Source organism: Anopheles funestus, chromosome 2RL (genome assembly GCF_943734845.2).
Source record: "Anopheles funestus chromosome 2RL, idAnoFuneDA-416_04, whole genome shotgun sequence".
In the NCBI taxonomy this organism is placed as follows: domain Eukaryota; kingdom Metazoa; phylum Arthropoda; class Insecta; order Diptera; family Culicidae; genus Anopheles; species Anopheles funestus.
This window is the reverse complement of record NC_064598.1, coordinates 15,811,178-15,833,696: the sequence shown is the minus strand read 5'-3', so window position 1 is coordinate 15,833,696 and position 22,519 is coordinate 15,811,178. Positions and strand designations below refer to the sequence as shown.

Here is a 22,519-nt window from a genome sequence, read left to right as displayed (position 1 = left end):
AAGAGGAAATAAATTTAATACTCTCACTCGCACACCCGGTCAGACCGGACCAAAAACCCGACCCCGGTGCGGGATTGAAGGAGTCCGCCCGCTATGGTTCGGGCACCCTTTCACATGCCAGCCAGCATCCTATCCTATCTCCTTCACCGAGTGGAACTTCTTTCCGGGGCGCTCATCTTGCTGCTCTTCTCTGTTGGAAAAGTACGAAAATCTCCGACCGGCCATCTCCGTAGGTGACGATGATGGTTGGTTATGGGTTGGATGATGATGACGGTGATGCGCACAGCAGAGCCGAGAGCCATTTCTTACAATGTGCCCCTTGCAGCTTGTCGATTACCATCCCTTATCCTACGGTCCATTCGCCACCCCTTTCGGTTCGGTGGTTTGGTTTTTGGTTGATTTTGTAAAAAAAGAGAGAAAGAAGAAAAATGTTCAAACATGACTTTCCACCTCGAAAGCAAAAGGGTAGTTGCTTTTTGGTGGTTTGATATGTTAAGGGAATGGTTGTGGTAATGGCAGCATAGTTCGTAGCTTTCAAGCTTTGTCCGATGAGCGATTCCTTCGTGCTCATCATCCGGTTAAAGAATGGTTTGTTCGGTTAGCAAGTCTGAATCCACCTTCATCATGATTATTTTAGAAATGTGCCCACAATAAGAGAGGACCCTTCCATCTTTTTATTGATGTATTTTTCTATCTGTATTACTACTCTTTTCTATTCTTTTCGCCTATTCAATTTGTTTGCTTAATGATTATTTTAAGCAATTCCACTAAGAGGAAAGTAGTAATAACACTTATATTTAATTTAATACTTTTTTGACAAAAAAATAAAAATCATTTGATTTCCACCTTAATAGTTGAAATCATCTTTTCAGAGCAAGTTTAAACATTAAAGCATTAAAAGTTCAATCCAAATAGTACATCATCGTACGTGGGAATCACCAAAAACAAAAATGAGAAACGAGACAGCGTCCACTTGTGGACGACAAAAGGAAAACGTTAATCCTTCCCCGCCTGACGGAAGCATTCAACCGAAAGGGAAACGGCTTTAAATCCGGACGCCCGTTAATAAAATTCCCATATTAAAACAATGCATATTTCATGCATTTAACATTCCATTACCCGGACGAAACTCACCTGAATGCTGAATGCTGAACTGGTGCGATCCACGCGACATGTGTGACGCATTCTGTACGTCATCTACGTCCAGTTGGGTCACTCGTACGGTGGGACTACTCCCAAACACTTGGCGTTTGCTTTCTCTTGGGAAAAATGCAACGAATGGTTGTTTAGAAAAACGGAAGCATAAAATCGTACACGGCTTAGCAATACGCGCTGCTCCAAATGCCTAATGCCTGAACATGGCACGTACAAACCCACGGGACATTTCTCCGAACAAAAAAGGGACTCCACCGAATCTTAACGGTAATGCCGGAGCGTATCTTTTGTGGCATTTTCAGGGTGTGCAGAACCGCACGAGTTCGCCCAGTGTGCTCCCAAGTGTACGGGGGTTTTTTGTGTTGCGGACGGCATAGTAATAATCCGTAAATAAATTATTGTAATAAAATACTTTCAACCCAAAAGCGTCGAGAAGTGGCGAGGAAGGGTTTTCGGTGAATGCGCGTGGGCTTTACGGTCACTAAGAACAAGATGAGCTGTCCGGAACGGATCATCCCGGGGACTTGCTTCGGACAGAAGTGTGTTGTCCTTATTGTGTATGAAAAAAAAACACACACACACACCCCAAAGCACACTCATCCCTGTTTACGGTAGCGACATAAAATCTCACTGCTTAGGTTCTTTGCCTCAAAAGGGTTATTCCCCGGTTGGTTCACTTAAGGACGCGTCCCAATGGTTTAAAGTTTGTACATGCTTCTCATACACACACACGGACACACGTGGGGTCGTGGGTCCGTGTCGAGTTCCAACAGAAGTCTTCCTTCGGTCCCGTTTATGCCCCGCATGTACTTCCCGCAGCACAGAGTCTTCACGATGGGACGGCTTTTGACCTGAGATGGGTTTACGTGTTTCCGGTGATTTTGGGACAACGGACGGCGATCCCTTGTGTGACCCTTATTGATGGTGCTGACGATGGTTGGTGATGGTTTGCATACACGCACACTAAAAAGAGTAAGATAAAACCCCTCTTTTGCCATTCGGTAAGGAAGTGCGACGAAAGTGACGCGTGCGACGAAAGTGACGCGTGCGACGACGCAGCCGCTTCCCTACCGGTTCCCAAAAACCCAGCCCGAACAAAGATGTTATGAGCCTAATGGACTGTTATGGGACGAAAGTACGAATGGGAATAGTTTTTACGTACTTTAATGCGTGCCACGCTCGCTATCTCATTGGTTCAGTGGTGGAAATGAAGATGGCTCGTACCGCTGGGGATTTAAACGGGGTTAAAGGGGTTTCACGACGCGTCCGCATTTGGCTGACGGGCGTAATACAGGAAAGGCATTTTGGTTTGTTGCGAACACTGCGGTACTTTCTACGGTTAATAGCTTATCGTTTTTTTTTCGCAAAACGCCACGCCCGATTCCTCGGCTGATTGTGTTTGGTGGTGTTTTCTCGGTTCGATTGTGAGATGTTTTTGGGGTTGGCCCAAATCTTTCTATTTCTAATGCATGAGTATTTAATTTAGAAATATTTTCTGCAAAAAAATATTATAAAAACAATCCATTAAATGGACTTGTGGGTAAGTCTTCTCAAAAACTAAGATTAAATGTATTACTCCCTCAGTTATTACACCGTTCAAAATCATCCAACTGCTTTCATTGTTTGAATTGTAATGAAAATCTCCCTTCTTTCTTACCGTCTTGATGTACACCTCGACAGCAGCAGAGGAAAAACCCCCTTCGTCACAGTAGGGTTTTTGAGGAATTGACCCATTCCTCGATCCGCAACCTGACACACGCATCTTCTTGATTACACACGCCCTGTCCGGTGGTCAGAATAAGGAATAAATTATCCCCCTCGTCCAACGTCCCAAAATGTCCTTTCTGGGTGTCCCGAGGTGAAGAAAATCGACCCCGAACGGTCACACGAGACAAGTGTGTTTACTCATCGACGACGAACGGAGGTCGGGGCAATTTCTGGCAATTCCGTTAAGGAAAGGGCACACCAGAAAAAAAGGGACCGGTGACTATTTACATAAAATTTGATAGTCCACCGGCCATCATCCCGTTTCTAGGACCGGCCGGTTTTAGAAATGCAAACCGGCCAAAAGGGTCCCATGTGTGAAGAGATTCTGGCCATATTTAATTGAGTGTCCCTCTCGACCGGCACGCGTCCCCATTGTTTGTGCCAAGGAACAAAAAAAAAAGGCCGGACGATTCGTGACTTTTTATTTGCTTGAGTTGCCTTGAGTCGCGTAAAGCCCGGAGTCTATTAAGCAAATTAGGTTTGGTGGTTCGATGCTTAATGCGCGTGCGCGCGCGAGCGAGCACTTTAATTAGAGAAAAATAATTAGTCCGTTCGAATGGTTGCTGCCGATCGTCTAAAAAATTCTCGCAAGATGAACCATTTGACCGTTGACGATCGTTGCCGATGCGAAAGATTCAACGGAAAAGTTGCACCGTGAGAAACTTAGTCTAGAAAAGCGTTTTTTTACACTGAAAAATTCATCACCAGAGCAGGGGACAACAGGTTTTCTTTTTATTTTCTTAAGGTCAGTTTTAAGAACGCAACCTCGAAGGGATACTGCTGACAAGATTACAGAAAACAAGAAAAAAGGGTTATCAAACGAGTGTTACGCTGGACCGGTTTTCGTGAATGTGTTTAAACTGGACCCAGCTGCCACACGTTCACACGAAGACGGGAGTCGTTTTCAAAATTGGCGACATTTTTTTAGAATGCGTTTCGTATTTTTGTCTTTCCCAAAACTGAGTGCATCTAGTAATATGCTTTGATTTGTTCTTTTTAAAAAAGCCCGCCATCTCCATCTCGCGCTTCTGTGAATGTACCGGAAATGCATCGGAAAGCATTGTCTGAAACGTGCTACAACTTTTTCCCCGTATTTTATTGCTTTTATGAACGAGAAGTTGCAAATGTACAAAAAAAACAAAATAGCTCCATCCATCTAGTGTCCACAATTCCTGCAAAGTTCCTGCAAATGCCTGTAGCATCAATGGCAAAAAAAACCAGAAGCTAAAATAGCATTGAACGTGCATTTAGGTTCGCACGGAGAACGAGACGTGAAATAATTTGCTGTAATTGTTCGCTATCGTTCCGTACGATTGCGAAAACCGTACGGAAATTGCTTTCCCGAAAGGACACGTGAAGTTAATTTGGGCAGCCACCGGTTTATCGTTTGCGATCGGTTTATTCCCCACCCCGTTTCCTCTTCTGCAAGCGAAAAGCCATGTATCCGTGGTTGATGGTCGCGGCTTGGGTCGCGGATTTGGAAATGCAAGTTGCAAGCTGGGAAAAGAATGAAGCAAACAAAAGAAGAGCAAAAAAGAAAACAAAGCAAAAGCCAGACAAGAAGCGAAAATCCGTCCACCTAAAGTGCACAAACGCGCGCACTTTTACGGATTTGCTACCATGCGACGATGAATGGTTTCGCGTGAAGCACAAGCGTAATCGCGCACCGCACTATTTTGCAATTCAATTGCATTTGCATTGACGATGCACTCGGCAAAGACCTTTTGCCGATGGATTCCGACAGATAGACCGGACAACCACACGCTGCCTGCGGTTCGGTGCACGATACCAGGTTTTTAGACGGGACGGTCGTAATCAAACTCGCTAAGTAGACAATAATGTATCTGTTTCGCGCGTTCGGTTAGACCTGACGGGTTGGAATGGACGCTTATACCGTGATGGGGAAGAGGTGTCTTTCCGCAACATAAGCTTTCGTTTAAATCTGTTCGTCAAACGACCGATGTCAGATAGATTTTGTTTAATTACTGAAGTACTGTAAGAAGTATGGAGTATGAAGCATGTAAAAAATCATTAAATAGCTTTGATGATGATTTTTAGATAAATTAGGAAGATGATTTTGGGGGCGGCCCGGTGGTGTACGTGATAAATGGCGCCAGCCCACACGGTAGGACTAGCGATCAAATCCCATCTGGACTACCCGTAGCATGGACTGACTAACCTGCTACGTGGTAAAATAAGTCTTGATACGGTCTGGACCTTCTAACCGAGAAAAAAAAGATGATTTTGAAACTGTTATTCGTTCAACATCTGAGGTCTACGAAAATCTAAATCTTTCAAAATACCTTTAGTTGGAGTACTGACGCATCCGTCTGAAACGTGGACAGTATTCAGAACTAACGAAATCCTCTGAGCTGAGTTCAAGAGAAAGATGCTTAGAAGGAATTTTGGCCCCGTATGTGTAAAAGGACAATGGAGGAGCCGTTATAATGATCAGCTCTCTGAGTCGTACGATGAACTTACAATTACGGCGAATTAAGACATGCCAGGCCAACGTGGTGGTATATATGGTAGTGGAGTTGGTCTCTACGTGATAAGACCGTATCCAAACCCAACTGGACCGTATCTCTGGGCGCAGGACTTGCTATATTACTATAGATGAATAACGTCGAAGAAATCCTTGAGGTTGTAAAGCCACATAAGTAGAAGAATTCTTTGGTGTTCTGGTCATTTGATTGACACAGAACGATCCAACTCGTAAAGTACCTTGAGGTCGTTCACATAGACAAAGGATACGTGGTAGGCCTAAAACTGAGATGGAGTGATGGCGTTGATACGTCCGCAATAGTGACAAAGGTAATGCAATGGACTATTAGCGATTTTCAAGACTTCTGCAAACAGCCCAAAGACCACAGAGCGCTTGTAGCGTCTAATAAAGTAAGCAAATGTACACTTTCAAAATAATTTTAGGCTACTTTCAATTACGCAGCTGAAACGGCGTTACAGTCCATTCAAATTTGGTTTGGAAATTGATTTTATATTCCACATCATCGTGAGATACACGAAATCCTTCCCCAAAACTAAATCGTTTCCTGCTACGCACCTATATCACTACAACAAATGTCCATGACAAGAACACCAATCTATTCAGCGTGTCATCAAATTTCTACAAATAAAATTATGCTGCAACCAACCGCAGCGGGGCACCCCAAAAACCATCTATCCGGCTGGACGGTCTGTGACGGAGCAACATAATTAAAACCTTTCGTCAAATTATGACCCTTTTTGCCGCTGGGTTTCGGTTTTTGGGCAACTTTTATTAACCATCCTCGCACACCGTACAGCTTCTTCGGCAGAACACCGCCGTTCGCTTGCCACCGATTTAATGTAATAAAGCGCTGGTTTTGCTCCAAGCCAGGCTCGTCGTCATTGTCGTCGTCACATGCCAAGCCACGCAAATGAAAGGAGCCAAATCGTCGCCATCGGAGCTGGGTCTTCCACGTACCGATGGGGATCCATCGATCGATTTTTCATCCATCCATCCATAATGAGTGTAAGTCAGTTGATCGGTTTCGTGTCATGGTCTGGGGTGGAAATAGGTCTTTCCGGCATCGGTCCCGTTCGCTAACCGTGCATAGAAACGGACACCAAGCGCTGGTTCGGTTACGGTGCCAAAGATTCAAGAAAAAGGAGTGGTTTGAAATTTCAATTTCAGTGGAGCGAGACAAATTTTAATCAAGCGTAATGAATAGTATCCACCTATTACTACAGTACCCTCGCCATCCTGATAAGTAGCAATAACCGAAACGGTTGGATCAAAGTATCTTATAATATCAGCACATAAACACAAAACCCCGTAATATTGGTGACTGTGGATCGGGAAATGGTTGGGTTGCCTTTTGGATTTATCCTATCAACGATAGGAGACTTTTATACGCTTCTTTCCGACCAGACACATGGCAGAGCAAAGAAGTAATACGAAATTAAAATTAGTTTCCATCCGAGCTATGGTAAGGGAAATAATTTATAAAGGACCAAATAATTGGTCATAGGATCACTACATTCCGAGTGCTTGACGAATAGTAGTAGAGTGATACAAGTAAACTGCTACAGTGTGGACACACACACACACACACACACAACACCGGGGACAAGTTTTCTCCCTTTTTTAATTTATTGCTTTCAATTGGACTACCGTTTCCTCTGGATAGCGAAAAGCGGACAATCTATCTTAGAAGAATTAGAGCTAATGAATATGTATAAGCTGTCTCACGCGAACGGAAGCAGTATTCCCCCGAGTTGGGCAAAATTGGACAGGTTTTATGGACAACTTCGGTTCGGATTGGTTCGCAAAGTCGCATCGGGAATGAGCAATAGGATGTTGTAATTATTTTTACCAATCCAACCCAACGCTTGTGATGGAGTAGGCACTGCGATAAGAAATAGCAAGGTCCTCCAATCAACCGAGTGCTGAGTGTGAAGAAAACGTAGCCGTAAATTTGAAAAATAAATTGCCCACACATTTCTAAAAACCACTTTTGGAGAGTTTCGTCGCAACGATAAGGGCTACGAACAACTCTTGTCATGTGAGTTGTGATCGAAATTAATAATGCTTCCAACTAAGGATATCTCACGTTGACTTCCTCCAGTTTGTTGGAAATGGTACGACATACAAACACTCCCGCATTCGATCGCTTGGATAGGGGGTTTCTAATTTTTCCGGAAGGTTTTCTAATGAACCCGCTTTTCGAGGAAAACTCTTTCCCGCATCACACCCGCTCAAGTCAATAAGCGTAACGTGGGCATTTTTCGGGGGAAGCTTTTCATGCCTTTGAAGAAAACCGTACCCGAATCCGGGAATTACCATTTTCATCGGCCCTTTTTCCTCGGCGAAAGGTTCTAAAACACCCGAAACCACCACCCTCGGCTTCCGGTCAAGCAAGAATAGCGTACGGGCAAAATGGAAGACACCAGCATGGATTTATTTATGGAGAAATTATTGTTAGTTTTCTCAATTTTTATTCAAATTAAGGGTTCGTGTCCTTCTGGGGTGGTCAAAAGGGGCCAAAACCCTTTGCGATATTGTGAAAGATGCAAATGCGTAGGCTTACAAGTGCTTTTTGGCAGAAAACTGGTTCGGAAGCCCTTTAGCCGGGCGGACACGTGTCGCGTTGGTGGTTGGCGCAAAGAGGGTGCAGGACACTGTGGTGAAGGGTTACGGTACCCCGAAGAAGGTTCTTTCAAAATGGCCGACAAAACCTTTTTCTCGAACCGCTGGAGGGTGGTGGCACTGGGTTGTTTGCTGTAATGAGTTGCTGGCCAAGAAGTATCACGCTTCGAGGTGTTCGAGGATATAGTGAAACGGCGCGTCTGTTGTGGTATTAAGATAAATGAGGCGATTGTATGATGGCCAAATTGTGTACGGTGTAGAGAGAGCGAAAAAAAACGAAAAGAAATGGGTTGAATGTTGGGTTGTGTCATTTCGAGGGAAGCCACCCTTTATTTGAAGGATATTAAAAGGCGCAAAAATGAGCCTAAAATCGATCCTTAACGAGGTTTAGAAAGTTTGGCTAGTATGCTGTATAGCATTTCATACCTAATAACTAACATTAGTACAACATTGACAGGGCTTATGGTACAATGGTGCTCTCATTCCTCAATCACCTTCAGGCAACGGGCAACGAATTTCCTTAAATTTGAAAATAAATCTAACAACTAAGCGAGAAGCGGGGAAAAAAGAAAACATACAACAAAGGAAACCACGCAAAGATACACAAGCACCACGGTGTTATTACGTATCGGAACCACCGGTGGAAAATTTGGCCCGAATCCACCACACCCAATACGGGCAATACGGATCGTTCTGGTGAACATTTCAATAAATCACCTGCTGTCCGTTCTGTTTAGGCCCTACATCCGGACCCGTCCGCTGGGACCTGTCCACGTTTCATGCTCCGTAGCCCCAAATGACTTCCCCACATTTTGCAAAAACCCCCCAGCTCCCTTCCCCACCCCACCCGCGCCAAATCGATGTCATTCTCGAAACATCAGCGACGTCACCCATCACACACGAAGGCGCGAAGGCACAGGCACATCGGACGAATCCGTCGCTCCATAAATTGCATCCATCCATTTATCAAAGCTCGCGCTGTCAGTTGCCCGCGAGTGGCGAGCGAAACAAGCGCACGGCCTGCACTGCTGCAGTTTGATGCAACGCCAAAGGCACCAATGGCCGAGCCGAGAGCAGCAGATACCGTGGAGAAGAATGAAAATGACGAACAAAAAAAAGCAACGAAACCGTGTGCATGTTGTATCCCGGGGACATGCCAAACCAACCGACCTGGTGCATCTGCAGCTGTGGGGAAATGCAAGAAATGGGAGGCTTGATGGCTGGTGGGGGAGATGCAAGTGCATGCATTCTAACTATTGCACTGCGGCGAAGCCAGAAGGGGATCCCTATTGGAGCCCTTGTTCACTCTAATCGCAAAACTTTTTTGTGTGTGTGTGATGCCCTCCTTACACCCTTTTTCCCCCCCCCGGTCGCACATAAAACACGCACACACACAAGCGCTTTTGCTGACTGCGTGAATAGCGTTCCTTGGAATCAGGAACAAAATGGACCCCTCGCCCCGATGATGATCCTTTTCGGGGTAGTTGTTGGTGCGTTCCCCCTCCTCCTCCTCCTGTACTTCCCCTCCCATGGCTGCTTCTGCACGCTTCCATGCCCCAATCGAAGCTGCTGGCAATGCAATTTCGCGAAAGGATAGAAATTTGCCAACATGCATTTCGAAACACAGCAAATACCCCGCACAGTCGCGTTCATTTGTGGGAAAGTGCATCCGGTGGAAAGTCGACAGCGATTGCATATACCTGCGTGTGTGTGGATGTTTGTGTTCCCATTCAATTTGCCGTCCGGTAGATTTCCCGGTTTGTCCGATTTTCTGTCGTTTGGAAGGCATCCCCCATTTTGCCAAGCCATACCCAGGCGGGGAAATTTTGCGTTTCGTTCGGTCCAGCACGAACGGCGCGGTTTTCATTTCTATAGCACATAATTAATCCCACACCCAGCCAGTGAGGAACGGACGCATTGTCGCAAGGACGTGTCCAAGAGTCCGATTGCAAGTAGTAGAACAACTCCAAAAAACCGTAACCGCACGCAAGCGCCTCATCGTTTGGTCGCACGGACTGCAGCGTGCTCGATTACAGTACGCGCGTACCCTGACGGTCTGGCATCGAAGGCAAAGTTTTTCCTGCTGGAAAATCAGTCAACAACAGTCGCTCCTACGAATCGGTCGTACATTCTTAGTGTTCCGCTGCCCGCCGGTGTCGCTTGCCGCTCTACCACAAGGGTTAAGGGTCGACATAAGGCGACAAAAAAGCTCCCGGACACGGACAGGGCGAATAGAACTGACAGCATCGCTTCCGGCTTGCCCTTCGCTACCGCTCAATAGATGCCGTTGATGTTGATGAAAAGCCGCGAAAGCCCTTTTCCCGACTTCCAGCGCATTTCCATTGCATCCCCTCCACTGAAGATATCCTTTCGTATTACGATTCCCTTTCTTAAATTTTTACTCGGTTGGTTCGTTCCTGTGAGGGTAAACTGTTCACCCCCTCGATATCCGATTTTGCCAGAGAAGGGGGAATTAGAAATAAAGCGTTTTTTTACTCGAAAGGAGAAATAGTTCCCCTAGCTTTTATAGAGTTTAGATTTTAGAGCTCATGAAGTTGAATGAAAATGCGAACCATTCAATATCCTCGGAATGCCGTATGTTTGACAGTATTTCGGTTAGTGCTGCTTGCCCAACTTGATTCGTACAAATATTTGTATAATTGTTAATAATAAACACATAAGAAACGCTTAAGAATTTTGTTTTTTTGTTGAAAGATGGTGTGAAATGGGAAAAAACATAAATTTTCACCCTTGATCATCTATTTGGTATAAGAAAATATAAAACATGCTAGAATGCAGACTTTAACGCATGTTCTAACAACTTGTAGACCTGGCTACTCATGCGCTAGATAGACTGAGTGGTAAATCCTCACTTAGTTGACAGATCAGTAAAGAAAAAACAGAAGTGAATTTTACACAGAAATATAGTAATCCATCAATAAGCAAGATATAGTAAGGAAAAGATCTTTAAAAGATAGATAGTCATAATTATTTGTAAAAAAAAACCAAGTAATTTCTTAATTAGCGATTAGCTATCGTATGGACGACTTTACCCACTTTGTTCTTGAAGTATTTCATGAAAAGATTCCTACATTGAATTCGTGACATTTTTTAATAGAATAAAATCAGAAGAATTAGATATTATAGTAGTTCTACGAAAAAATAAGATATGTAACACGAAAATGTGGAATTGATTAATATAACAAGCATTAAGTGAAGCTAATTTTGGAATAAAATATTATCACTAGATGAAAGTCTATGTAAACGAAGAAAGGGAATATAAAAATATATTATCAAATCTTCAAAAGTTCTTGATGTTTTAACTGTTTTTTGTTTGTATGTACTTTTTTTGTAACTTGTTACTTAATGGACTACATCGAGCCCCAAAAATTTGCTCATCCATATGTCACCCTTTAAGCAAATTGCCTTCAAATACGCACACCTGCATATGACCAGAGTTGAAAGGCGCATACATGCCTGACGAGTAACGTAACAGTTCTCTTGGGATGGGGAGTAGCGATCAAAACTCACCCTCGTACAACCATTTACCCCCTAGCGTAGACGTGTGCAGACCCAGACCCAGGTACACATGTCCTCCCAGTGCTATCCTTTCACCACAACCAAACAAGTACCGCACCGAAAGGTTTTACGCCGATACACCTTGCGATCCCTTTGGCGGGCTGACGCCAAACCGGGTGACTTCACGCCAACGGCACACTGCACTGTGTAATCACTTAAGTATGGGAAATGGCCGCACGGAGAGATAAGATAAAAATCTTTTTATGGTAGAGGAAAAACGCAACACGTTGCACGCGCTTTTGCGGCGGAAAATGCGACGAAGAAACTACCGCTAATGACAGCTGCCGCTCGATATTGTATGCTGGCTTTCCGTGGCGGTAATCGTTGCCTCCGGTATTGCCGGTGGTAGTAGGATGGGGACTGAAAAAATAACATTAAGCTTGATTTCTTATCGCTGATAGTGGTGCTTCGTATGTGACTCCGTATGTGATCGAAGGAGGAGACACAGCGGGCACAGTGATGTTACCTGTACCGGCGGTGTAATAAAACGTCCGTATACCACGCAATCCACGACACCCAGCCCGGGTGATGGTGACAGGGCCTGCAGATCACTTCCGGCGTCAGTTTTCTTTCGCCCGAGTGTGGACATATGGGTTGTTTCCACGCCGTCGACTAATCGATCGATTGTGTCAATATGCGAGCGATAAGAACCGTTGTTCGGTGGGCGAACTAGTGAACAAATTACAAGTGCAAGATGGTCCCACTTTTCTTTGTCTGCTTTCGAATGGTACCCCGGCCAATACCGTGTCATGTGATGGCTAGTTTAACCCATTTTACGCTTGACTATTATGAGTTGTTGTTTTTTATTGGTGAAAAATATAGACTTTTCTTAACCTTCGATCCTTATTGCTGTTACAGTGTTTGAACAACATCGTTGAGTCTTCCCATCGATAATACTCACAACGGAACTGCGAACGGTGAAGACTGTAATTGATTTGCTCAAGTGGTAAAGTTTCATTTTTACGACCATCCGTTGTCTTCTGCGCCTTTATTGGATTCCACTTGATTGACTTGAGTGTGAACGAACGGTTTTCGATACACGGCAACATAAACTGTTCTCAATTGGTTACAAGATTTTTATGAAGATAATGAAACCAACTTTATCGACGCCATCGGGGTGATTAATTGCGACCAGTATGTCCACTGGCAACATGTTTAATTGGTGGAAGAATTAACAACCTCAATAAGTTCATCTTCAACAGCCTTCGAGTTTATCACGTTTTTTTTTTTGGGCAGGTGAGTTCCAAGGATTCCAAGGTTTTGGAGATACGAAATGAGTCTTCATGAAGTACAGCTTTTGTATGTTTTGGACACAATTTCTAAGCCTCGGAGGTGTTTGGCTTTGAAACATTATCGCACTAGTTCCGTTTCAACAAGTTGGCCACGGATGCGAACGAAGCTAATGGGATATTACAAACCTACATATAGCTTGATATCTAGCCTGTTTTTTTTTCATCTCTTTTACTCGTCCTCGCCAACATTCCATACCGAAAAGCCCCTAGCCTGGCATACGTTTGATGTTGGCAATCGATTTGCAAAAACCGATGCTTCAATCGTAAACACACCATCGCCCGTAACCACGGTGAGAACATTCAAATTCCACCACATTTTATGGTCACTTGAGACTACATTTCCATGGTAAATTGCAACCTCATCTCGTGTTTTATTTTCCTACATATTACCACCGGGCCGGGTTTCAGTATTTTTGTTTTGCTTTCATTTCGTACCACCGTGTGCAACCGAAATCATAGGTTACGATCACCAACAAAAGCCTTCGCGCATTCGGTAACGATTACATATTTATGGTTGGACTCACTGGCTGGACGCATAATCACACAATTAATAGTCCGTTTTCGATTACATTCATCATCGCATCCGTGGAACGCATCCTGGGCACTGTGCAGCACCCTACGTCGAAACGGCGTTTTGCCGAATGTTTGTACGGCAGTAAAAGCAATATTGAGAAGGGTACTGCTAACAGCCACAAGACGTTAAGCGTGGTGCAACTTTATTGCCATCATAACTACGATTGTACTGGGATGTGGAATCAAAAAGTGTTCGAACGAATTGTAATAATGTTGTATCCTGGATGCAGGCAATGTGATGGGGATGGTGAAGATAAGCTATCTATATCGAGGATTAAATAAAAAAAAGATCAAAGAGACATACATTTTTCGTTCAAGTAACAAGATACTTAAACAATGATTTACATATATTTTTAAAGTCTGACTTGACAGGTCGTAGTTCTTGCTTTATAAAACAAAAACGAAGACCAATTTTCGTAAATAAGTATTGATTTGTTCGGTTCGCGAAGGTTTGTCGCTTATTTTATAATAACTGTTAACAAAATGTACGTATAAAAGTCAGCAAATAACTCAACTTTCAAATTGATAATTGATATCAATTGATTCAAGGAAAAGTAAAATTAGTTTGACATATGTTAATGTCATATGTCATATGTTAGAAAAAGAAGAAGAAACAAAAAAAAAATTATATAAAAATCCAACGCGGTTTAAGTAACATCAGGGAAAACTATTTTTTTTTAAATAAAATAAAATGTAGTAAAGTTTAATTCCCAAAAATATGAAACACGCTATTAATTTGTTAAATTGCGGAAATATTTCTACCATATCTACTAAACGCACTCCGGCCTAAGCTTGAGGCATGATCTCGCATCTGTCGATACACGGATAAGTGTCTCAGTAAATGTACGGAGTCTGTACACGCATACTCTAAGCCCTTTCGCTTTCTTACCACAGCGCAGTGTCTTCGTGTGAGAAATACACCGTACACTTCTTATCGCAACGAGACATCTCGCAAGCGATCGTATCCTTTGTATTATCGTTGGTTTAGTGATGTGCGTGCCCGATCATCCGTATAGTCTAACGGTATTCGAATGGGTCAACGCATTGCTCCACATTGTTCAGTTTTAGCTTCATCGTACTCGAAAGAGGATCACAGATCGAGCTCGTGTTTTCAACACATTCTTCAATTTATATTCAAAAGTAGTGATTTTTTCTTTCTTTTTCTTAAATTTTTGCACATTCTAGTTGAAAGCGCAATAACTTACAAGATGTAACGAAGAACAAATCCTACTGGTGGTGTTGTGTTTGATTAGGATCAACCTACGGCACAATGCTGGATGATGACGTGCGGAGAAAGAAGCATTCGCATTAAAGGTAAGTCAATTTATAAATGTTGCTTTTTTTTCGTAGTTCTTTCGATCAATTCTCTTGCAATCATATGCGACCGACATGTGTCATTAGTGGTGGGACAATTTCTTGAACAGTAGCAGTAGCAGACGTAGTGGTGTTTCGCTCTTATCGGCTAATGTACATCAACATCAGGCGTTCGTTCGGCGTTTTTTTTTTAGTTGCTATTGGTGGGTTTTGTTTTTACCACCCAATTGTCGAAGTGACCGAAAGCCTTTCTAAGGCTTAGTGTATGCTGTTGCCCTTTAATTTATTCATAAATCACGTAAAGACAATTACGCTCACTAGGCACCAGGCATTCCGTGCAAGGCATCAATTCATGCCACACGGACACATTCCGTGCAGCGTTCAAAAGACAGCTTCAGCCACGTGTGGTTGGGTGCGAAAGAGGTGCGCGGCTAGAAGTAGCGGTACCGATGGAAGAAGAAAAAAGAAGCACACACAGAGACATCCTACTGACGAAACGCATTATGGGCATGGAATGGAAAGCACACGGGAAATCGCACTTTACTTTACCGCTTCCGGACCTGACATGAACGCGCGCGCGAGAAAGCCTCCCCAATACGTGTATGATAAATTTAATAACAATTTTCCATCCAGATTTCCGGAAACTGATAAGCACGGTCACCCCACCGAATGTGGCGGCAGGCCACATAAAATGCTTTCTTCGGTGTTTCTGTACGGTGAGGTGTTATTAGAACCCCACACTCGTATGTACTCCCTGGTGTCTGTTCGTGACCCTCTTCTCCTAATGACTGCGGGTAACGGAACACTCCGGCACCATACAATCCGGGTATCTGTGTGTGTGTTTAAGGTGACTTGGCGTGCAATCCGGGGACGGAAACGAAAGTGTCGTCCCGGTGAAACATCCTTCTCTGCAACGCTTTGACCCCCCCGTCATCGTATGGAACCGGAATTAGCGCATTAGGGGCCTAATGTTTGTCTTCGAAGCTATTTCTACACCGTGCAAGCAATTCGACAAACCTTATACGTGGACATAACCACATTGTGGTCAGATGATTTCAAAATGAATAACTTACACGCACACCAACGTTCCTGTGGCGAGAGTGCGAGAGTGAGCAATCGAGGTGAATTATTGATGTTGCTTTCTCGCGCTTGTGTGGCCGCTCGTGTCCTTGGAGCGATAGGACATTCGTCACCCATATTAGTTTGAAGAAAGTACGCTTAATAATGCAACTACTAAAGCTAAAAGGACCGTCAAACGTATGGCGATTTGTGTTTAAGAGCTATTAGAAGAAGTCATTTTTTGAGAAGGTTTTTTTATGTAAGGTGTGAAATGAAGGCACGTCTCAGTGCTAACAAATACGTGACAAAAAATACATGTTCCTTACAAACGGAAACAACATACATTCATCACATTAAACTAGCGTGTTGATTAATCCGCATGATTCTTAAAGAAAATTAATTTTCCGACAATATGTTACCCACCTTTTTAACGAAAACGTTCGTCATGCTAACGATCTTAGATGCAGGGAGTGGTCAGTTGCTTGTGACGCTAAATTAAATAAATGACCACACGTCATCAGTCCCCTCTCCACATGTCTTTGGCCGCTATCGTGGGTATACCTTGAGAAATACAACCTCGTGGTGCGAATGTCCAATGATGAGAAAAGGTTTTAAAGTTTCGCGTTACACACGCGCACCGTGAAACATTCGCTCTTATCTACGTAAGCCAGCACTTAGCCGGTGGACGCTCATTTCCATAAATAAAAACCCAACCCAACGACTTGGTTGGCCCCCGTTACGATACGTCGACATATAGCCGTAACACCGGACATCGGACACCGCGAGCGATGCGTCTTAGGTGCGGCTTCGACTAGAGGCTTCGGGCTGGAGGCTCTATCTTCATCAGCCGTCCCCGAGGGGAATCTTACGATGGGACTGCATTGGGACAGCACACCGCTACTTGCTAGCCTGCGAAGCGACCGAAGAGGGACCGATTAGCAAATTAGTTTAGCACACGACTGATCTGGTGCGAATCCTATCGCGAGTGTGTGTACTAGCGTGGAAGTCTACTAACCTTGCCTATAGGTGTGCGTACACGCAAGACTCGCAACAGGAGAGTTGCTTACCTGTGCGTGTCAGACATGTGGGTCGTAACGTTACGCCCCAGGGAACCTCTTGGTGTTGGCCTCACCAAACGTGTAGCCAAGTGTAACGAGAACAAACGGTCTCGGCTTACCGAACCGAACCGTCTTCATACGCATACCGGAATCAATCACGGTGTTGCCGATGCGAAGATTCATCAAAGGCTATCGGTGGCGTGTGTTTTCTACTCAATTGGTCAAAAGAATGAAGACCGGCTAAGGTGAAGGATTTGCCACCTTCTTCTGTTCAGACGTTGGCCGGAAGAAGGGGGAAATGCTAGGGTGTATTTTTAGCAATTCCCTTTACTCTACCCAACTGTGATGATAGTTGTACTGAAGCCTTTTCTTCCGGTAGAAAAGAATCGAATGATGCGTATATATCATCATCTTCATCACTCAACACCCTGCCCCTTAACTATTTGCTCAATCTGCTTTGGTTTTGTTACGGTTTATTACCCATTTTGGTGTTTCATTAGAAAGGTGTTTACGATTAACTTCTTCCGTAGTGAAATATCACATTCCCCAGTGCTCTTGTGGTGCAGGAGAACTTACTGAAGCGACACATTTTGCTTTCATGCACCTTTCACGCTCAATTGCCCAAGCCTCATCCCTTCTTATCCTGCCGGTGACAACGGATTGACGGAGAGTGTGGTGCGTGTTTAAGCTAAACGTTTGTGCGAAATTACTGTCTGTCGAATGGTAGTGAAAGGTATACGCCGAGCTGTTAGTGTTTAATGTTTACTGTTTATTATTGTTCTTAGTTAAATACAATATGGAACCGACTGGTGCCGAACTGGTCCATCAAACGTTTTAATCCGTTGCAGTGATGTAATAACTAGGCTAAGAGTTTCGAGACAAACGACATCCTTTGAATTCTCAACTGTATGTATCTGCTTTGGCAAGAAAAATAATCAAGACAAATTTGCCTTTAACACGTACAGCCTGTTTTCCACAGGACGCAGTTAGATTTTCTTTCCAATCTCCATGCCCCATACTCCACTACGCCGAGTAAGAAAAGCAAGTGGATTATTTCTGTTTGTACTCACACTGTTCTACGGCATCTGTTTAAAATTATCCCAAACAAAATGTGCCCATATGCACATTCTTTCTCAAGGCATTCTAAGGCATTCCCAGTGCCGAGTGTTGCTTGCTAACTAAAACCGGCAATCGCCACGTTTCACGTAAAGCTCTTCTAAACTACTCACATATGCTAAATAACAGCATACAGTACGGAGTAGGACTAGCAGTGTGGCTGAAAGTTCTTTTCACCAACGTCCACAAATGTCTCTATCCGGCTACTGTTGATGGTGACGGGCTCCGAGGTTTAATAAGACAATAGGGCGAAAGGTACCGGTCTCGTACACGAACCATCTTCTGGTTCAGGCGTTTGGCACACTGAAGCAATTTACCATAAGATCTTATCGTCTGCATAGCCAAAGTATTTAATGGTGCTCCGTGGCCCAAGACAAGGGTGTCACTAAAATCGTCTTTAGCAAAGAGCAGTGCTAGCGAATCACTTTCATGTGATCTAAAGGTTAAACAGAGCTGCTAAAACAAAGACATCGACCTCATTAATGCTTATAGTCCATATGTGTTTAAAAATGAAGAATACAACAACAAAAACTTTTATGGAAAATGAATTCCGGTACGGTTATCGATTGAATGGAACCGATTTCTTTCTAATGAAAACCCATTCTGTGGTTGAAGCTAGCAAAAGGATTGCGATAAATTAAACTGTATTTACGAAAGCAGTATTACACCAGGTCACATATGCGTTCTTTACGAAGGATTTTCTTTGAAATCCATTTGTGGGAATCGAATTCCTACCGTGTAAGGCATATGTAACCGAAACACCCATATGTCTCACAGCTGTGAAGTGGTTCTGCCAGAAGGTACAAGAATAGAAAACTGTACATTACACTTCTTATTCCTGCCCTAATACGATAGCATAAGAACAGCCTGTCCAGTTCAATACGGTTCACCATCTAATTACTTTACGTGGGGTGTTCCATTGGACATTGGGGCTTTCAATTATTCAACCACCATAAATACCACGGAACTGGTACCAACAACACTACCGGTGTAGGTGGCATTTCCAGCAGGTATATTAAGAAATTAAGGTACCTTCCTTTTGCTGGGGATCGATAATTGGTCCTTAATTGCGTCGTTAATGAAGCTACGCCGCGGCCCATATGTGCTTATCATCAAATATTTTCCATCCCTTTACGCAACCCTTAACGCTTTGCACGGGGCATGATAAACATGTGTTTGAGGGAATGTACCCAAAACATGGCAGGCGTAAGAGATGGGGGCACATTTCCTTATGCCTATGGTTTGATGGATTGTCAATCTTGCCCTGAGGGAGTGGGAAGTTACTGTAAGTTATTCATAAGTAAAGGAAGCATTTGGTGTAATAGTCTAACGCGGCAGGTAAGCCGTTGGTGACTTCATTCCTAGGTTCTGTTCCAATTTGTCCCTGACAAAGGTTATTGTAATATTTACATACCATGTTAACCCTTTTCGGTTTTGTTACTCCCCTTTGCCGGAAGGTTAAGACATGCAGCTTAAATCAGGGTGTGATAATTGGTGGACTGATGCATACCACATCATTATTGCTCAGTGTTCAATCAATCCTAACCTGAAAATAGAAGATGATAAAGGAAATTACTAAAGTGATTGTGTTGCAAATTATTTTCAAGTATTTATTTAAGTTACATTGAGGTTATATTTTCTGGTTTAATATGCGAGGAAAATTAGCAACGGTTAGAAGAAATGAAAAAAAGAGTTCCTGTGCATGTCAATGGAACGTCCCTTGATATTTTCTTGATCGACATTTTTTAATCATTTGACAAGTGAGCCTAACGTAATGCAAAAAAAATGGTCCAACACCGATCACCTATGACATGTGAAAGTCCACAGGGAGACAGAGGCGTATAAGTGCATAACGCCAATCAGCGTCTGGTGCATCCCATGCAATCGGTCACTTGATATGTACCCTGGACAGGGAAAGTTGACAGTTTCTGTCGCGTAATTTTCCTAAAATCACAAAAAAAGATCAACGCATCGTTGCATACCATGCTGGCAATGTATTTTACATTCTCGCTCCTTTGCATCATTTGTCCGCTTTTACACTTTACCATACTTTGGCATGCTTTCGCATACCGATCAATTGGAACTATTTTTCATTGAAATTAATATTAATCTCAATGATGCGCAACGAAAAATCAACTCAAAGCACAAAACCTCTTCTTAAAATGAACTACAAATTGTGCTGCAATTGCGTGTGTTTTGTGTACGGTGACTAGCGTCAATCATTAACATCTGGTGAACCAATTATGAAATCTGTACTCATAATCGAATTATCTGTCGATTGCATCGATCCTGCCTCTTGCATCGTTACTTGCAATTATAGAATACGGGACAGTACTCGATGCCCGCAAAATTAGAATTAACTCCCGTCCGTGCTTTTTGCTTGCACGCTGGCAACACTCACCCATGTCTGCCAACCCGCTTGGTTGGGTTGATTCAAATATTTGTTCGACTTTTTTTCCCGTTATTAGAAATTTATTTTTTTCCCCGACTCATCCAGGGACGCGAATATGCACGCGGTGTAGAATGCTGCACTCAGCGGGTAGATGCTCAAGAGCCAACTTGAAGCAAATGCAATCAGAGATGCACCGGATGGTGCGTAGCGCATTCCTACCAAACGCATTAGACATCCTTTTTGTGGGAAACAGGTTGGTGGTGGGGGGGTTTTAGGGGTGGAAGGGTGCAAATATAATTTGATTATGTGGTGTGGTGTGCACTATTGTTCCGGGTAGGACGGTGCAATTTTTCCGTCTCTCGATGCACTTTTATGCCTTTATTTTTCTATTGCTGTTCATGCGTGCATTTCCCGACCTTCCGCTCTGCTTCTCCTACCCCTCCCTTCCCTGCCATTTTTAAGGACTATCGGGCAACTAACGGGCAAACAGTTTTCATGTGTAGTGCGTATGCCATCGATGCCATTGCCCCTAGTGTGTGCGTGTGTGTGGGATGGGTGGGTTTGGTTGTTTTTCTTTCCTGTTTTTTTTTCGCTACCATTCCCGTTTGTTTTATTTTGGGGACCGTGGCTTTTTCTGTGCCTTGTGGAATTTGCACTATCCGATGCAAATTTACGGCATGCATTCTTTGCGCGATGCACCAGCAGCGACCCCGCCTCTCCACAACCACCACGTGGGTGGGATTTGGGCGAGAGTAACAACAACAACAACAACAAAACATGGAAAAAATAAAACAAACCCACCCGCTTTCCCAATTGTACTGTTCCGATTCTTGGTTGCCAGCACCAGCAAAAAAAAAGAGAACGAAACAGAAAAAAACAAGTACAGGCGTTTAGGCGTATGGGTTGAGGCGCGAGTGTGAATAATACCCTGCATTTGCAAGGTTAAAGGTATGTTAGTTTAGCGATATTATTCTCTCCCATTGTTGATGTTGTTTATGCTGTTGAGCAGCCTGGCACTATCCTGTCCGCGCTGTGTTTTGTGCATCGCGGATAGGAGATGTGTACTTTATGTGTATGCATGAATTGCATCGTAATGGTTGGTTGGTGGAACCAGGAGTAAGTGGGGGTGAACTAGTCCTAGGGCTGGGTGCAGGTAAAACAGACAATCGATTCGGCATCGAGGCCTAACAGTACGGGGTGAAACAACAACAAAAAAACGCAGGTGCACAATTCGAAGGGACAGAAGATGCATGCGGTGCTGTTGTTTTTCGTTTACGCTAGTGTGTGGGTGCATTGGGGGGGAGGGTTGGGTGGTTTTTTTGTTGCTGCTGCTGCTCCTTTCTACTGAGTCTTATTTTCGGTCGCTGCTCGTACACAGGTTAGCCCGGATGTGTATTAAAAATGCATAGCACACAAGCACAAAACCGTACACTGTGGGTGGTAGTAACTGGGCTGGTGGATACAACAATTGCCACTATTGTCCTCCGGCCTGCGTATCGGCCGGATGTTGTACGTATCATTTTTTTTTCTCGCTCTATCTCGGTCGCTCACTTTTGATGACCTCTTGCACATTTACACAGCAAAGGGTCGGAATGCATTTGGTTTGGTTGGCCAGGGTTAGAAAACACGACGCTCAGCTAATTTCTATTGTGGGTTTTTTTTTTTGCTTCTCCATCCTTCGACGATAGTCACTGATTGTTGATCCATGCTTATAGGGATAGTAGATCCACATCCATCATGCAGAAAATTGACACATGATATTAGATTAGCATACAGCGAGCGTTCGTACATGGCAGATGTGATGTATGATGATTTCGGAACGATTCCTTCTGGAATCTGTATGAGGTTGAGTAGTTTGAGGTTGTTGCTATGTTCACTCCCGTATAAGTATTACTTGCTGACTCATTTAAACGGTGTGAAAAATTTATTTCTTTTTAAGTCTGTATACAAATCTTTACGAAGTTCATATTTGCTCAGGACTTGCTATTCTGTTTTTTTGATAATTAAAGTCAAAGAATACCAGAAATGGCAAGCCACGAATTCTTTAGGTTGTAGTGCTACAACAGATTTTTTTTTTAATAAATTA

The 22,519-nt window shown here is 43.5% G+C and overlaps 1 protein-coding gene across 2 annotated transcripts in view; it reads left to right on the top strand.

Annotated features, from left to right (window-relative positions):
- Positions 1 to 22,519, top strand: part of LOC125764903 (homeobox protein prospero) — a 159,886-nt gene that overhangs the window by 18,424 nt on the left and 118,943 nt on the right. For both annotated transcript variants that reach the window (XM_049429598.1, XM_049429595.1), the window contains exon 2: positions 14,680 to 14,808. The gene's annotated coding sequence lies outside the window, so the exon portion shown is untranslated. The remainder of the gene's footprint in view (positions 1 to 14,679; positions 14,809 to 22,519) is intronic.